The sequence below is a fragment of the Hippocampus comes genome, unplaced genomic scaffold (genome assembly GCF_001891065.2).
Source record: "Hippocampus comes isolate QL1 unplaced genomic scaffold, H_comes_QL1_v1.1 scaffold90, whole genome shotgun sequence".
In the NCBI taxonomy this organism is placed as follows: Eukaryota; Metazoa; Chordata; class Actinopteri; order Syngnathiformes; family Syngnathidae; genus Hippocampus; species Hippocampus comes.
In genome coordinates this window covers 293,366-299,365 of record NW_017804912.1, presented here as the reverse complement: position 1 = coordinate 299,365, position 6,000 = coordinate 293,366, and positions in this window count along the sequence as shown.

The following is a 6,000-nucleotide window of genomic DNA, read 5'->3' as shown; positions in this document are numbered from 1 at the left end:
TCATACATTGGGCGCACCGCGTTATAAGACGCAATCTACAATGCATCCACTAGATGGAGCTACACTAAAGAAAACATCAACAGCACGATCAGATGTCAGTAAAACTTATTTAATAAAGCAGCAACACATTTCACTTAACCAACAGCAAGTTATAACGTTGACTCGTTAACATTGAACTCTCTTGCCGCTGCTGTATTTCCATGTTTAACTGCGTAACCGGTCGCCTTAAGTTTGAACTCTGCGTTGTCAGCATGTCTCGAGCAAGGAGAGACACTCTGCGTTGTCAGCATGTCTCGAGCAAGGAGACACTTTGGGGTTGACATATTACCGTTATGACCATACACACAAGGCGCATTGGAGTTTTAAGGCGCGCTGTGAGCTTTTCAGAAAATGGAAGGCTTTCAGGTGCGCCTTTTAGTACGGAAAATACGGTAGCGGTATTTGTCCCGTGTAATATGTCTCTTCCCACCTTGTCTATGTCTCTGATGTTGACGTTAACATAGGTGGCACAGAGGATCCGTATTCGCAGCGTTCCGTTGATGGTCCAGAGCGACTTGGCGACCGCCTCGCCGTTCATGTACGATGACGCCGTGGAGATGCGACGCGAGTATGAAGGCATGACAAAGTTATCAGTAGGCAACTGGGTGTACAGGCTGTCCTTGGCCATCAGCATCAGGTTTGGCATCCTGCTCAGCATGATACAACTGCGGATGTACTGGTGGCAGAGACACAGAGAGAGAAAGCGCGCATGTAAAAGGCGGGCAGTCTGATGGGGTTCTCAGGTCATCGGTCAGAAGAGTTCCGAGAAGTCATCTTTTGAGAAATGACTTCAAGGGAAGCTGTCTGACCAAATTGACTTGATGATGCAAACTCTGCCAACATGTGACTCACCTTATATTGGCTGATTGGATATTTTTCCAGCAGGTACTCGTCACAGCCACAAACTTTGAGGATGTATTTACCCTGATATTCCTGAACACACATCTTCAGTTGCTCAGGGGAGAGCAGCATACTGCGCGTTTTCTTCCGAATGGCCTCCGCAATCACCTGCGATAAAAAAAAAAAAAACAAACGATTGTCAATTGTTGGTTTGATAAAGCAGCCGTTATGACAACGACAATAAAGGCTATGCTGGATGGCGAACCAGATGTTCTTTTAAATTAAAAATACAACCGTATCCCCCAACCTTTGCGTGTATGTGTGTGCGCGCGCACGTGTGTGTTAGAAGATATTCACTGACCTGTTCAGGCACACAGTCATGGTTGATCTTCAATGTATACTTTTGTTTGTCGTTATTTGGAGAAACAATCACCCAAATGACAACAATAATTTGACCTAAAACAGCCAGAGACAAACAGGTCAACGTTGAGGTGAGGAAATGATCAATGAAGCCCCTACTTTTTATACTTTAGTAATCCAACAAATGGCAAGCAGCAAAAAAAATTGTCAATTACTGCTGTCGTATTTTCGTGATGTGACTCCGCCCACCTTTGTCCAATTTGTTGTAAATGTGTTTGGGGAGTTCTTGCGTGGATTCGACGTTGGGTGGATACACATAGAGGGCTCTGCTGTGGGGTCCACTGGCATCTCTCAGCTCCACAGAGTCTTTGCACACATTCAGGATGTTTCTCCTGAAGTCCTGGACTTCAGGGTCCTTCACCAGGTCAAACTCACACACTGGCATACCGATGGCAAAACCTGTCAGAAAAAAACTTTTTTGTTTCAACCTTAACAGGTTGCAAGAGAAATGAAATTCTCTAGCTTCAAGAGAAGCTAAATAATGCCAAAATGGTGTTTTGAATAAAGAGTGGCTTGGTGGTCCAGGACTCCCCATCCACGTAACTGAGGATGGGGAGTTTACTTTCAAACTTAGCTTGTAGCCGACATGTGAGACATGTGAGACGTCATGCACGTTTGTTTCTCTCCTCTTTCCAGCTATAACTGCTTCAAACAACAAGGCGTATGCCGGAATAGTGGTTACGATTGCATGACTGTCTACGTCTCATGCTATGTGCTGTGTTGTATTACCGTAGTTTGTTATTTTAAGTGAACGGTCCTGTCAAGCGCTTTGTTACAGCTGCAGTTGTTGTGAAAGCGCTATAGAAATATAGATTCTGTATTTCTCACATGAAACATTGTAGGTGCTGCTCAAAGGACTTTTTTTTTTTTTTTTTTGCTAATATGCAGCCTGAGCATTTCTCCTTTTCCTCTTTACTCTTTGCATTAAGGAGCCAAAAGGGAACAGAACCGGCTCTCGGTGGCTCTATTGGGACTCACCGATTTCTCTGTTCAGGATTTTTTCCTCTCTGTTGCCAACTGGTTCAATGACCTTGAGGAAAGGCTGAAACAATCTGAGGTCGCACAGCCTTCGTGTCTCATCAAAGAACTCCTCCCGCTCGGCTTCCTATGGACAGAAAAACTGAGTCGGTCTTTGTTTTAGGTTAGATTTCTAACACCAGTCCTGGAAGTTTTCCCACATATTTTGCACTAAAGCGGGAGTCGCAGCTTTGCCATTCGGAGACAATTTTCCCGCTCTTCTTACAAAAGCACAAGTCTTTGGGCCCTTTTTTAATGGATGACTGGTCTGCCAGAATACATAAGAAGGGACGAAGCACGCTTACCTGAGTAACACTGACAAAGATATAAGACGTCTCCTCCTGCAAGAGGTGATGGAGGGGATACTTTCTGGCTTCTTTAAAGAGCTCATGTTTGATGGTAATGAGAGTGGCCTCACGGAGGCACTCCAAGGTTAGAATCATTCCATTAGGCAACAGGCAATCCACCAAGATCCTGCAGATACACATTGATTGATTCTCAAGTGCTTGGGGACGCAAATTACATGAGTCTCAAAACGGAATTTGGCATCCTCTACCTAGGAGGCATCAGGTGGATGCCCCATAGTTCCCCTGAGGACGGCCTGGGAGGCATCTTCCTCTCTGTCTCCCAGTTCAGCCACACAGAGTAGCTGCAACCACAAGGAAAGCAGTAAATCGGTGTTCAATAAAGACTGGATGAAATGCTAAGCACAAAAAAAAAAGTATAAGGACATCTCCATCTTTATCCTTAGCATAATCAAAGGCTTAAGTATTCTTAACTAATGGGAGGAAGTTTCTTTTTTTTTGGGGGGGGGGGGGCACATATGGCATTTTCACCTTAGGGCGGAATTCTTTACATCGGCCTAGAGGTAACGCAGAATATATTTCAAAATCTAAGTCCTATAGAGCCTTTTGCATCTGGTGGTTTAGCATTCTTTTTCATTTTGATTAAACAAACAAATTTTACAAAAACTACATTTCTGAAAAAGTGCAACAGGTTGGATGAGATTACCCACCGCCTGTTGGTGGGAAACACTCATACGGCAGATTACCCACCAGAATAATAAGTGTGCGAATTAATTTAACAGCAAAATCCAAACACAATGACTGACCAAAAAGATTATGCAAGCATTCCAACTTTTAAATGTTTCCATTTTTATTCCCCGGCAGATTACCCACCAGAATAATAAGTGTGCGAATCAATTTAACAGCAAAATCCAAACACAATGACTGCCAAAGAGACCATGCAAGCATTCCAACTTCTTTTAAATGTTCCCATTTTTATTCCACTGAAGGAAAACTACTGAGAACTTAATAGGAAGTCCATGCATAGTATTACTGTGTAAAATGAGCTTTCAAAATAAACAGAGGAGCGAACATAATGTGCATCGAGCGATCCTGTGAGCTGTGACCTGATCAGGATGCAGCTAAGCACTTTGGGCCAAAAAAAGGAAGCTTCCTCACAACACAGGATGTGGGAAGTGGGGGAAACATTGGCCCCTCCACACAAGCTTGCTTTGAATCCTGAAACAACAGTTGTTTGAATGGACTTTTTTTTTTTTTTTTTTTTTACAAAGCATTTGAAGCATTTGTTTTCAAAATGAACAAATTAACAACGGTGATATTGCACAATAGTTATGGAAGGAATTTGTTCCAATGTCAACTGAATACAGCCAACACAGGATGAGGATATCAAAAAGCAGTAGATACAAATGTATCATTAATAGTAAGAGGATGAATAGCGAGACATACCTCAGAGAGCAGAAGGTGACGCGCTAGTTCCACCCTTCATCTTTTAATCCAACCTCATGCTGTCACTTTGGAGGTAGGCAGAGACAGAGCGAAGGGAGAGGGGAGACTGTACACAAACAACATCTGGTCAATCGGGGGTGACGTTAGCAACGAGGCTACTAACGAGCTAGCTAAGTTGACAATGACAGCACAGTGATGCCGCCGGGTTTACATAACGTGACAGAATCACGATGAACCCGGTGCGATAATTGGCTGACGAGTCCTCAAAATACGCACGTTATCGGTTTCCATTATTCTCCACGTTTTACAAACAGCGCTATGGGAGCTGTGAGCTAGCTTCGGGGTTCTTTTCGCCCTGGGCTCGTCTGGTGTCACTCGCCCCGCAGAAAACATTTTCTCATCCTGCTGAAATGGTGCGACACCGCGTACACGACTCACGACCAACCTCCTTTTTTTCCATGGGCGTCGTCGACACCCTGAACGGTTTGAAGATGATGGTGCGGTCTCGGCACGGCCGGCGATGAAGATGAGGGTGCGGTCTCGGCACGGCCGGCGAGCCCACCCCTCCAGCTCGCGGCGGCCGGTTTGATGGCTCCCAACGCCGGCGGAGAGAGAAACGCAAGCCGCTCTCGGTCCCTTAAAATCACTCTGCTCGGCCCAGACAGGACCCTTTAATCCGCGATGGCAACGGTATTCTTCGCTGTGTTGCAACACTAACTTCTTCTTATGACGAATTGAACCGAGACCAGCGCGTTCAGTGAGTCGGGATGGAAGCGAGGTGCGAGGGTCAAGATGTGCAGCCAGCTCCGCCGTCGATTGGAGCTGGGGGCGGAGAGGGGGTGTCCTCCTTCATGTGCCTGCCTCTGAAAATTACATCCAGCATAGTTTGGCACTACTGTAATCACATGGTCATGTGGTTCTACTTTAGGTGTTCCCAACAAGTCCTGCGTATGACAAGGGTGTAATTGAAATTGTTTTGACTCCAGTTAATTTTAATATATGGAACAAAATGAGTCGCAGTTTACAGCAGGCGTCTGAAACTCACAGCCCGGGGGCTATTTGCGGGCCGTGGGATAATATTTTGCGGCCCCCCTCCTTGACATCAATGTTTAATGTTAAAGGATGTGTTTCTTTGCCTCGTCTGGTGTCACTCGCCCCGCAGAAAACATTTTCTCATCCTGCTGAAATGGTGCGACACCGCGTACACGACTCACGACCAACCTCCTTTTTTTCCATGGGCGTCGTCGACACCCTGAACGGTTTGAAGATGATGGTGCGGTCTCGGCACGGCCGGCGAGCCCACCCCTCCAGCTCGCGGCGGCCGGTTTGATGGCTCCCAACGCCGGCGGAGAGAGAAACCACGTCATCTCATTAACTGGACTCTAATGCTGTTTTCCTTAACATTGTCATAGTAACATATTTATGTGTTCAATCCACTGCAGAACGCAAGCCGCTCTCGGTCCCTTAAAATCACTCTGCTCGGCCCAGACAGGACCCTTTAATCCGCGATGGCAACGGTATTCTTCGCTGTGTTGCAACACTAACTTCTTCTTATGACGAATTGAACCGAGACCAGCGCGTTCAGTGAGTCGGGATGGAAGCGAGGTGCGAGGGTCAAGATGTGCAGCCAGCTCCGCCGTCGATTGGAGCTGGGGGCGGAGAGGGGGTGTCCTCCCTCATGTGTCTGCCTCTGAAAATTACATCCAGCATAGTTTGGCACTACTGTACCCACATGTTCATGTGGTTCTACTTTAGGTGTTCCCAACAAGCGCTGCGTATGACAAGGGTGTAATTGAAATTGTTTTGACTCCGGTTAATTTTAATATGCGGAACAAAATGAGTCACAAAACAAAAAAGTCACAGTTGACAGCAGCCGTCTGAAACTCACAGCCCGGGGGCTATTTGCGGGCCGCGGGATGATATTTAGCGGCCC